We start from the raw sequence: 13,124 nt of genomic DNA, 5'->3' as shown, positions 1-13,124 counted from the left end.
CCATAGATATAAAAGGTTGCTAACAATGCAAGGCCACACTAATCTTGGAAAGTCTAGAACATGGACATAAGAAGATTAGAAACTCTAATCTTTTAAAAACTTTCTAACAATCTCCCACTTGGCCTGCATGGGCTTTATACATTTCATATCAAAAACTTTATATTCCATCCAATAAGTTATACTAACAATAGATCATGTAATCATTAGAAATTTTAATTATCCAATGATCTCCCTATGGTTACAAAGTTGGCAAACTTATCAACATGAATAAGGTCCACTTTATGTCATTACCCTTCCAAAATATCCATTCAATGTGCACATTACAAATAATGAAAAAGCAGATAACTCTATTTTATCATGATCAAAAGCTGAAAAGTGATCACAATACAATGTCTATAAACTTTATGCAGACTCCAACTAATCAACACAACCGAACTTACTCACCAACCCCATGTGCGCTACATGATCATTAAAGACTTTAGGTGGTAAGCCTTTCGTCATTAGATCCGCCGATATAAGTGTGGTACTTATGTACTCAATAAACATTAATTGATCATGAATCCTTTCTTTAACAACAAGATACTTCAATCTAATATGCTTCGAACCGTCTGATAACTTGTTGTTTTTGAAAAAAAAAAACCGCAGCAGAACTGTCACAGTACATCTTCAACGGCTTCGTAATGGTATCAACAACCTGAAGCCTAGAGATAAAGTTCCATAGCCATAAGGCCTATGCCGAAGCTTCCCAGCATGCTATAAACTCCGCTTCCATCGTAGATGAAGCTCTCATTCCTTGCTTTACGCTTCTCCATAATATTGGTCTTGCTGAAAGCATAAAGATATAACTTGATGTGGATATCATGGTGTCCCGACAACCAGCAAAGTCGGAGTCAGAATAGCCAATCACCTCAAGGCTATTTGTCTTTCTAAATGTGAGCATATAGTCATTTGTTCTTTGCAGATAACGCATAACTTTCTTAACAGCTTTCCAATGATCCATTCTAGGATCACTTTGATACCTTCCAAACATGCCCACTACGTAAGCCAAATCTGGACAGGTACAAATTTGAGCATACATGAGACTTCCTACTGCAGATGCATACATAATTTTCCTCATTCCTTCTCGTTCCAAATCGTTCCTGGGACTCTGTGAACCACTAAACATATCTCCCTTAATCACAGGAGCAATGCCAGCTGCGCATTTATCCATGTTGAACCACTTCAGGACTTTCCCAATATAGGCTTTCTGAGATAATCCCAGTAATCCTTGAGCCCTATCTCGGTGAATCTCTATTCCTATAACATAGAAAGCTTCACTGCTTCACCGAGATCCTTCATGTCAAAATTCCTAGAAAGAAATTTCTTGGTTTCCATCAACATGCCCAAATTGATGCTGGCAAGTAAGATGTCATCAACATACAACACTAGAATGATGAACTTGCTCCTACTGACCTTGAGATATATACATTGGTCCACAGCATTTTCCTTGAACCCGAACCTTGTGCTAATTGTGTGAAACTTTAAGTACCACTGCCGAGAGGCTTGTTTCAAACCATAAATGGATCGATCAAGTTTGCACACTGAATGTTCCTTGCCTTCAACCTAAAAACCTTTAGGTTGTGTCATATAGACAATCTCATGCAAATCTCCATTTAGGAAAGGAGTCTTGACATCCATCTCTTGTAGCTCTAAGTCATAATGAGCTACTAAAGCCGTGACTATTGGCGCGTGATGGAAGCTTGAAGGAGGGGGAAGATCACCGTCTCACCCTAGGGAGGCCTTGAATCCACAAGGTTTGAGATAAAACAAAGGAAACTGAAAATTTCATTCAAAAATAAGATCATCTTTACATAGCCAATTGCTCTTATTTACAGAAACTAGATACGTACCCTACTCAAATCCTATCTCCCAATGGGATAAAGACTATTAGTCGCAAATTTCAGAATTTTACGCATTTTTGAGTCTTTTTTCCCTAGAAAAATACACTAGTAAAACAGATGCCCTTTTTTGAATCTCTTCAAACTCTTACTGTACTTTTTTCTAATTTTCCAACATTTTTGAGGCAAAATTAGTACTGATTACGATCTTTGTACCAATGATTGAGACTACCAGAGCTCATGGCCGGTGAACCACTAGGTTAGATCTCAGAAAACAAAAAATAAAATGAAGGAAAAACCAAACAGCTTTTAATCTGGGCCATGCCAACCCAACTAGGATGGGAGAGAAGGACACAGATTGTCTTCAGTAACTGCAGTAACACGTTGTAAATGATATATTTTTCGTGCCATTAATGAAGTGAGGTTTTCAATAATTTAAGTAGGCATGACGTGAGTTTCAGGAACAGGCCTCATTATTAAAAGAAAATATCCATGGAAAATGGTGGGCCTTTCGAGGTAAAAATTAAAAAAAAAGTTTCAGGTGTTACCCTCTGCCACCCATCTGCTCCCCTTTCAAAACCTCTTATAAATACCCCAACCCCACAAAGAGAGAGTAGGAAAAGCCCTAGATAGAGATGAGAAGAGAACCCAGTTCAAGTTTTCTCTGTTTTATCAGTTTATTTCCTGTTTGGATTTACTTTTTCTGGGTTTGAGAAGTTTGAGTCTATGGCGGTTGCTACTTCGGAGTTCTACATGGGAGAAAAATGGAAATTATCCAAGGAAGGAAGTAGGGGAAGCTCTGTTTTGAGGAGTTCTTCTGATTCAAGGTGTTCTTTTTCAAGGAAATGTGCGAGTTTGGTTAAGGAGCAGAGAGCAAGGTTTTATATTGTTAGGCGGTGTGTCACCATGCTCATCTGTTGGAGGGAATACGGTGATTCTTAAAAGAAAAGGCTTTTTGAGCGATTTTGGCCGGTGCTTAAAAACTCCTTGACTCGACAAGGAACTCGCCTGAGTCGACTCCTTTTTGCCTTGGCCGCATTCTGGGCTGCACCACATCCGCATTCCGCGTTTTGCCCTACAGAGTCAATAAACTCCTTTAGCTCTCTCGAGTTATGACCTCGTCAACCGCATTCTTGGTAGCGTCCGGGGTGAGTCGAGTCGACAAGGACTTTTCTTGGCCGCATTCCACGTCAAATCCGTGTTTTTAAACACTGATTTTGATGTTGTAGAAGCCTACAGAAAGAAGACTATAATCGCCATCCTCAACCATTTGAAGAAGAACATTGTCTCCTTTGATAAAAACCCTTAAATCCACGATGAAATAAGAGAAAACCTTGAATCCACAAGGAAAGAAAGCAATTGTCTACCATTTGAGAAGAAAAAAGGAAAGAAAAAGGAAAGGAGCATCATGATTATTTTAATCTCCAGCTCCCATGAAGGAGACGGAATCCTGATGTTACTAGAATTTTATTGCAGTTAAACCATGAGTGAGAAATATTAACCAGCTAAAGAAAATTTTACTCATTTTGGAAAGATTTTGGGTATGAATTTTCTCTTTTTTTTTTTTCTTTTGCTACTTTCATTCTTGTTCTTGCTGTTGTTGATTGAAATTAGGAGAAATTATATGTTGTGTGGTCGTATAGTACTAGGGGTGCAACTTGGGTCGAGCTCAACCTGAACCTGACGGGTTCAACCCAATTTTGGCTCGGGTTAGGTTGTCATTTCCATGGGTTGGGTTGGGATAGGGTTGGAAAAGCCAATACAATTCAATTTCGGATTGGGTTAGGGTTGATACCTTGGCAACCCGACCCGAACCCGACCTCGGTCCTCTAATTTTATCTCTACTTTCTTTGAGTTATTGCATTTTTCTGTTTGGCCCTAGGTGAACCTGAACCCTACCCAGCAACCCAACCTGATTTCGGGTTAGATGGGTTGAGTTAGGGTTGACAGATTTAAAGGCAGGTTGGGCTTGGGTTGACCATCCTCAACCCGATGCTCGGGTTGGGTTGGGTTAGGGTTAGGGTTAAAGGAATGCTATCTTGATTGGGTTAGGGTTGGCCTCAACCCGATCCAACCCGGACTGAGTTCCACCCCTAAATGGTACAGTATTTTTCAAGAAGTACTTCATAAGATTATCATAACCGTTCATTTGTTGGCTACAATTTAAAGGCTAAAAATCATTTCTATCGGATGATCGTAATCCTCCGATCTGTAGAGGTTTCGATAATGTACAATCCCTCTGTAGATCAGAAGGTTAGGATCATCCTATGGAAATGATTTTTAATCTACAACAAATGAACAGTTTGGATCATCCTATGAACTGGGCGGTACCGTACTATTCAAAAAATACTGGACAATACGGCCACACACCATATAAAATGTCTTTGGGAGAGAGAGAGAGAGAGAGAGAGAGAGAGAGAGAGAGAGAGAGAGAGAGAGAGATTTGACATCTGTTTCCACATATCATAGAAACTACAAGTAAAACCATATACTGAAAGACAAATTAGGGCTGCACACGGTTCGGTTTAGGGAGCTTATTTGAACCGAACCAATCACATCAGTTTGGAGAAAATCCAAACCGTAACCAAACCGATCGGAGGGTATAACCGAACCAAACCGAACCGATTTTGACCGGTTCGGTTCGGTTCGGTTCAGTTCACGGTTTATCTGGTACAAATCCAAATCAAGTAGTTAAATACATTTATCTATCCCAAAAAGAAAAAAGGTTGATCTATCCAAATCAACCATCAACGGTGTGCAATGAGACCGGCAGGTTCTAAGCTCTCTCTCTCTCACGAAACAAAAAATGAAGAAACCCCTCCCTCTCTAACCCTAATCGAGGGCCTTATAAAGGGGATGATATATTCCCCCCACCCCGTTTACGTCTCTTGGACAACCCCTCTAAGTTTTTAGGACTATTCTTTTTACACTTCTAAGGGGTGGTCTAAGGGGAAGGGGTGAATGTATTCTTTACTTTTGAATACAGTGAATTGGTAAAGACACACCTCCCTTGTTTAAATTACCCCTCTTCTCTTTGCAAATGAAATAACTCACCTTAGATTTGATAATGACACAAAATAAGTTTGTCTTTTCATCCATTTCTCGATTCGGTTCGTTAATTTTCGGTTTAAAACTCTAAAACCGTGAACCGAATTGAACTGATGGGATCGGTTTGGTAAAATTCTAAACCGGGACCAAACCAATGCTGAGAAGAACCGAACCAAACCAAACCAAAAGGCCCAGTTCGGTTCGGTTATCGGTTTGTCCAGTTTTTTGTGCAGCCCTAAGACAAACTCAAGTAATTTCTCAGAAAGAGAAAATACCAAAACCCACTTTTCTCATTCTTTGTTCGCTTATTATGGTACTATAAAGCATAAACAAATTGGTGCATCTCATACTACTAATACTTCAAAGCATAAACAAATCGGTGCATCTAATGCAACTAATGCTAACAAATCCCAACGAAAATCTGTTAGGAAATGATATTCCCAACCCTTTCTCATCACTCCCACTTGTTGGTCTTTTTTTCCCAAAATGACTGCATATCCTCCCCTTTCAATGACTTATCCAGAGTAGTAGTCATTTTTAGGAAAAGACAAAGAAAAGGTGTAAAAATATCATCTCTAACAAATGGAAAATAAAAGGAGACACGAGAAAAGGCAAACAGAGAGGGACCCATGAGATGAACTCCACAACCCCAGCTGTCATTTAGCTTTGACTATCTCCTTCTTCGTTTGGCTGTATCCTAAAAAAAAGAGAACAGAAGAGAGAGAGATAGTGGAGGGAACCCAAAGAGCCCTCCTAATAAATCAGTCCAAACAAAACTCACTCCCTAATAATAGTATCCAAAGATTTTGTATCAAAAGCAAGGGAGGCTTAGGGATTTTGCTTAGCATTTGAGTCTCACGTCAGCAAAATTCTCCATTTGGTTGCTAATATAGCTGGGTTAGAGGCAAGGTTCTAAGTCCTCTTGTAACTATATTTTTCGTAACAATAAAATTTAAGGTGCCACCCTAGGGTTCCTAGAAAAATTTCGGGTTAGAAAAAATGAAAATTTGCTTGAAATTTCTCTCTCTCTCTCTCTCTCTCTCTCTCTCTCTCTCATAGGAGCATACCTTTTAAGATTCTACCGTCGGATCAAATAACAAGGGCCGTACTTTCGTTGTACACTGGAAACGAGCATTTCCGCTCATTCGACAAATAATTTCTCCTCTCTCCTCTCTACATATATTAGTAATGAGTAATGACACATTGACACCCCCTACACTATCCGAGTCTATGATGTGCACTACCAAACACTACTTACCACTATTCTTTGAGGTTATCTAGTCGTATCCAATGCTTGTCTCCTCCCTATTGACTACTTATTCGATGTTTGCTGGTTTTTTTGCTGGTGTTTGCTTGGTTCTGATGTGTTGATATTTGATTTTCTTGCTTTCCCGTGAAATTAGGATAAATGATCTGAATTACACGAAAAAGGAGTCACTAGAGTCGCCACCTAGGTTAGAGCCTAGGACCCATAAGTGACTATGCGAACTAAGTTCGCGTGCCCATAAAAACAGGTCCGGTTCCGGGTTACGAGAATAGAAGGTGTTAGGTACCGTTCTTGCCCGGTTAAAACAGGTGTTTATATTTGAGAGCTATATTCAGCTAAGCGTTAACATAAAGGGGTTACAAATCTAAAGATGATAAGGATTTAAACTTAGGCAAGAGTTTGGGCAATAGTCAAATCGAGGAGACAGAGCGGCCATCTTTTCACACGGCAAAATACTTCAAAGACGTCGGCAAGCAAGTACTGAGCCACCTACACGAAGGAATCCATTAATAGAGTCCCAAAGAAAAAACTCTTTAGACCAGGTCACATGGGATCACGTGCGTGGAGTAGTAAGAGTTGAGGGCCCCCCTTTGTTCTCGTCCCAGATGCATTGAATTTTGGATGTTTTGACCATTGCCAATTTAATTTTCACAAATGATATATTATCCCCCTTTTCTTCTCCAGGCCACCCCAATAGCAATCATAAATACACTAGATGGGGTGGCCAGGGGAAGAAAGGGAGGGGGAAGAAGATATCACTTCCCTTTAATTTCCTTTTGATGGATATTATCTTCTGGACTTTTTGGGTGGTGGGTTCCAATTTCAATGAAGCTAGCAATAATTTAGAGTGGCTCCACGAGGTTTTTTCTACTAGGTTTTGGATTAGGTCAACATCATCACATATAGTATTGAATGTTTAAGCAATTTCGCACAATGCCATTTCACAGCCCCCTCTTTTGCAAGATAGTAGAGCTACCTCATTGCTGAACTTGCCTCATTCATTTAATTCATATCTGCACTCTCTCCCGAAAAAGAGGGGATGCAAAATTGTTTTTTGCAAAATTAACAAAGACAAGGCAATACATTATATGTAATACAAACATTTAAGTTTGTTAATAGCACTTTTGAAAGCGGCCTCTTGTGACAATATATGGGCCCACTTCTTAGGATGATCTAAACAGTTCATTTGATGTAAGTAAGTTGTATCCCATAAATCATCTCCAGAAGATATCGTAACCCTCAGATCTAGAAATAGGATCAGATCAGACGATCGTAACAAATCGGAGGGTTAAGATCATCTTATGGAGATGAATTACGGGATACAACCTATTTACATCAAATAAATGGTTTGGATCATCCTACGAAATGGGCCCACTGTATTTTTTGAAAAAATAGTAGACTCCACGCGCATACATCATATAAAATCTCCTTCATATAGAGGGTGCACTATCCGGGCCTTTCTTTTTCAAGACAGAAGCGTTGGATTTGTCTTATTCATTTAATGCATATGAGATCGGATCGAAAATCAATAGATTCCATATTGAATCACATGGCTTTAAGCTTTAAGCTACTCATTTGCATTGATGTGGGGTCCGTGGGGATGTCTAACATCACTTGCCTTGCAGTTAAAAGGGATCAAAATGCCATGACATTTTAATGCTCCTTAAACATACGTGTATGAAGAACTAGAAGACACATAAATATAGCTTTTCAACTTCACAGTTAATTCATTGAACTTTTAAAACTATTTATGCTCTGTATGGTTGCCAGGTTTTTTTTGTTCCCGGGAGTTATGTGGGAGAAAAAAATACCCTGGGAGATAGGTGGGAAAAAAAAAGTCCTGGAAGTATCCTGGTAAAATAAAAATCCCATGTTTGGTTATGTGGGAGAAAAAATACCCTGGGAGATATGGTGGGAAAAAAAAAAACCTTTGTTTGGTTGCTTGAACTGTTGGGTAGAAAAAAAAATTCTCTCAAGCTTATTTTTGGTTCCTGAGTTTATTTTTGTTCCTGGGGTTATCTCTGGGATGGGATGAAAAGGCAATCATTACAAAAGTGGGATTAAAAAATTCACCCCACAAGTAATCATTACAAGAGTGGGATTAAAATAAAGCTAGTGCTAAAAGGCAACCAAACATGGGATGGGACCAAAATTTAACTTACTCTCCCACAAAACTCCAAGGAACAAAAAAAACCCGGCAACCAAACAGAGCATTAAAGGCTTCACCGGGTATACTCCATCATTCCCCGAATAACCCATCTATGAAGATGATGAAATCGATAAATAATTTCTCTTGAAGCATGTTTTAAGACACATACATTGAAAGAAAGTAAGATAAGCAGCGGGAAAAAAAAATCTTTTTTTTTCTTTAAATTTCATTTCATATTCCTAGATCTATGTTAGATGTGTATACTTCTTTTTAAGCAAATTACTATAATATAAAGGGGAATGATAAATCGACCCCCAAATATCTTAAGTCGACCCATATGTCGGTCGACTTAAGTTATTTGGGGGTCAATTTATCATTGCCTTAATATAAATTACCTTGACCAGTCTCAACCTCTGTTTGATCTACTCCTTGCTCAGTCCTATCTTCTTCTTGTTGGGCGTTCCGTGGGGTCTAGGCTGTCCAGCGGCCTCCAGCCCCATGAGAGATTTTTTTTGTTTTACGTCTAAAAGAGACACGTAAAAAGGAGACGGTGGCAGTGAAAGTAAGAGAGAGGAAACCAAGCTTTTAGCAGGAACCTTAAATAAATATGGTTTTGTAAATAAAGGGGTTTTACACTCTTTAATTTGGTTTTGTAAATTTCTTAATTCAAAATTAACAATTCCCCAGCCCATGCATCACACGTACAAGGTGCTAATTATTCCCAAATCGGAACCTTTTAACTATGGCAAGGTATAATTCACAATCACTTATATACGTGGGTCTAAAAGCTTGCATAATAGGCAAATTTTTTTGAAGTTAAACCACCAGACTCTAATCACAATGAGGTGCAACTACTGTGAAACAACCATGGGGCTCAGAGGCGTCCGCCCTCATAGTGTTAAGGCCCTGTTCGTTTTGGTTTTTGAGAATATATTCAGTCCTAAACTGATTATTGGACTCAAAATTAAATGCAATTTTGAGTCGAATAATTAGACTCAAAATCAATTCTCAAAATCTAAAACAACATTGCAGTAATCTTTTGGAAAAGTTTGGAAAGGAAAATTAGTTGCAAAATTTCCTACTTTTTTGACACACTATAAAAGATAACTTGAACAAGCCCTATTCAATTTGAATTAGCGGAGCCTTCAATTTATGATGATGTCCCTCTAAATTAACCATAATTATATCATTTCCCTATAAATAGTAGAAAGAAAAGATTTCCCACAAAAAATTTCCATAAGAAATGTTTTTCTTGCAATCCAAAGAGGGCCTAAGTGTTAACATGAGCTATAACATTCATCTAGTGGTCCTTAAGATGGATATCTCATAGCATACAAATTCAAACTCGGCCAATAATTCACATTTCACAAATAGTCACAAATAGGGCTTCTGATTGAACCATCAGAATTGTTCCATAAGTAGCAATTTTAAGCTATTAAATTCATACGGTGGAGCCCACTAGATGAGTGGTCTAAATCGTTCCAGTGTCACTTGAGTTGGTACAAATTAAGTTCTAGCCGCTGTAATGGCCATACCGCCGGTCAAATCCAACTTTTACTGTCATAATTTATCCGCCCGTGAAAGCTTTAATGACACAACATTCTGCCATAGATTTTAGACAGCCAGTAATCCACCAGTTTAACCTTTGATCGACGGACTATGTACTTTTACCGGCAATTTTGACCACCAATGAAACCCTAATTTTTATAGGGGACTTACTAGGCAGTTTTGTGGAAAGCCATTTCGCGGCTAGCTTTTGCATGTGAGAGCAGCCACATCAGATGCATAAACGGCATAAGACAAACTGTTCAAAAAGTCAACATTTGAGGCTGTTCTCAGATGCAAAAGCCAGCCGCGAAATAGCTTTCTGCGAAATCGCCTAGTAAATCCTTTTTTATAGTAGTACGTTACATTGATGGAAGTGATATTATTATTCTCTTGTATATAAGACAATGTCCAACGTCACTTGTCCATATCACCTTAACGTAAAAACATGCCCATGTGAAACCCACATGTCTATCATCAATACTTCAATCATTTATATCTTCAAAGAAATGTTTGGTCGCTTTCTCATGTAGTAGTGATGCTCTCAATTTTTCTCTATCTCTTTTTCTTTATTTATTCTAAATGTATTTGCAAGCATTTACGTTTCATGAATATATCATTGGAATATTGGATGCATATCCAAATGAATTTGTATTCTAAAATAAATTGGTATCACTCGAAAATGAATTTGTAAATGAATTTGCAAGCTTGTTTCATGGATAGACCATCGGTTACATACAAAAAAGTTCTAAATGAATTTGTATTCTATGGGCACATTTGGCTACCGTGAAATTTCTTTTGATGATTAATCGGGGGTCTCCAAGTGCAGATGAGGGTGAAGTGGCTAAAAATCATGAAAGAAAAAAATCTGAAACTAGTATATTTGGTGATGAGAAGTGGCAAATAATCCGGAAGAGACACTAGTTTGCTTCTCATCAACCGAGACACTAGTTTCCTGTTTTTAGTTTCTTGATTTTTAGCCACTTTACCCTCACTCTACTTGGCAACCCCGATTTATCATGAAAAAAAATATTCATGGTAGCCAAACCCAGGGCGCAACTCGAGTCGGGTTCAACCTGAAAAAAAAAGTCGGGTTAGGTTCGAGTTTGGGTTGACTCTTACCAACCCGGGTTGAGTTCAGGTCAGGTTCGGGTTGAGGGCTTGGGCAACCCGACTCGAGTAAAACCAGACTTTATTTATTGTTTTTTATTTTATTAGGCTTTAAAACTCGGGTTGGGTCGGGTTGAACTTGGGTCGAGTCGAGTTCGGGTTGGAAAAAAAGGGTTCCTCGGGTCGGGTCGGGTTGAACTTCATCGGGTTGGAACTCGGGTCAGGTTGGGTTCGGGTTGAGTAAATGGTTCCTCGGGTCGGGTTTAGGTAGGACCCAACCCTACCCGAGTTGCACCCCTAAGCCAAACGTGCCCTAAATGAATTTTTTTCCGTTGAAAAAAATTAACCATACTTTTTTTGTATCTCTCTATCAGTATTTATTCTAATTGAATTTGTATCTCTCCAAAATACGGTGTATACATATGTAACATCTGTCCATTACAGGAACATAGGAATCGGTCGTTAGGCCTTTGGATGGGAAGCATTTTAAGGAAATGACAAAAAAATATGAAAAATGATATGGGAACAGAGAATCAAGAACAGAGAATCAGATCATACCACATGGTTGCTTGCGAGCATTTTTGGAAATCATGAATACAAAAATCCAGCAATACCTATTTATCTACTATTTACCCAACATGAGAGAGGAGCAGAGAGGGCTGGTGAGAGAGTTATTTGAGAGAGCGGTGAGTGAGGAGAGAATGAAATGAGCTCCAAAATTAGGGAAAAATTCTTTTCCCCTTTGGTTCTACATCAAGATTAGGTTGAAGTTGTAGAATCGAGAATACAAAGCACCAATCATATCCCTAGATACAATATCTAAAAGTAAGGGGGATACAAAGGATCCCAAATGATCCAAATTCTTCTATCCCTAGAAACAGTTACTATGTTGTGGATGTAACTCGACACTCGTTGGATGAGTGCTAAGTTACTGTAATATACCGAAAATACCCCTTTCAAATTTTCGTCCACCCCTTTAGTGGGGGGCTGTTTTTGCCAAAATCAATTAAAGCATTTTTAGGGCTCTTTTATAGACCTATAAATACTACTTTTGGGAGAATAGGAAAAATAAAAGAAACCCTGATTCTTTTTGGAGCCCTTGAGGGAGAAAGAGAGATTCAAGAGCAAGGAGAAGGAGATCTAGAGATCGCAAACACGGATTGAGGTAAGATTGGAGTTTATGATAATTGGGTGTTTCTAAGAAATTCTAAAACAAGGGTTAAAGTAATATAAGATCATGTGGATCATGACGAAATATACGTTTGATCTTTGTTTTTGAGTGATTGATCTCGTTTTGTGATCCTCATCGTACCTAAAGAATTAGATCCGATGCTTTGGAAAATTTATAGTTTTGGAAGCTTTGCTTTAAAATCTAGGTTTGATTTGTGACTTCGATCCGACAAGAATTTGAGCGTGAAAGTGGGTTTAATGGGTTCCTCTCATCGCAAGGAATCCATCGGATCCAACCTCGCATGAATCGGAGTGCAAACGTATAAGATATGAATTTTCAAAGTTTGACGGAATCGGGTAAAAATATGCAATTCGCATAAAGAAAAGGGAAAAAAAAACAGTTTGCTGGTTCGAACACCTGAACCTTAGCTCGGACACACGAACCGGATGTTTTGAGTTTGGTTTTGGATCTTTTTGGACCTTGTATTTTGATGCTAGCTTTTAGGCTATATCTTTTGTGAGGTCATAGAAACTCCGATCATTGAGAAACTTAGTCACCTAAATTGTGAATTGTGTTGAAACACTGTAGGTGATTGATACATAGAGATTGGAAGCAAGCATCTGATATCCGATCGTGGTGAGTAATACAGGTTATACTGATGAGTTATATTGTAAGAACCTTTTGAGCTTTGCTAATTATTCCATTGAATTTGAATATGAACCAATTTTGACATCTATTGAGTATAGCCTTAGTTTATACTCTTTGGTAGACACAACCTTGAGCCTTGTGCTTTTGAACTCTTATGAACTATTGAACTAGTGAATTTATTTTTGATCCCAAAATCATAGAATCTGTTGATTCTTTGGAATCCTTGAACCATTGAATCATTGAGCTCTATCCCATGATTATTGAACTATTATTATTGAATTTCTTGGAATGCTAGTTTATTCTTGGATC

General features: G+C 38.5%; 1 pseudogene; it reads right to left on the bottom strand.

The window, feature by feature from the left end:
• Positions 1-730: 730 nt before the first annotated feature.
• LOC143891171 (secreted RxLR effector protein 161 pseudogene) lies at positions 731-1,210 on the bottom strand (annotated as a pseudogene).
• Positions 1,211-13,124: the final 11,914 nt, after the last annotated feature.

Source organism: Tasmannia lanceolata, unplaced genomic scaffold, assembly GCF_043159265.1.
Source record: "Tasmannia lanceolata isolate RefF3 unplaced genomic scaffold, GAP_Taslan_0.1 ptg000002l, whole genome shotgun sequence".
NCBI classification, from domain to species: domain Eukaryota; kingdom Viridiplantae; phylum Streptophyta; class Magnoliopsida; order Canellales; family Winteraceae; genus Tasmannia; species Tasmannia lanceolata.
The sequence above is the reverse complement of the archived record's forward strand: the minus strand, read 5'-3'. Positions and strand labels throughout refer to the sequence as shown.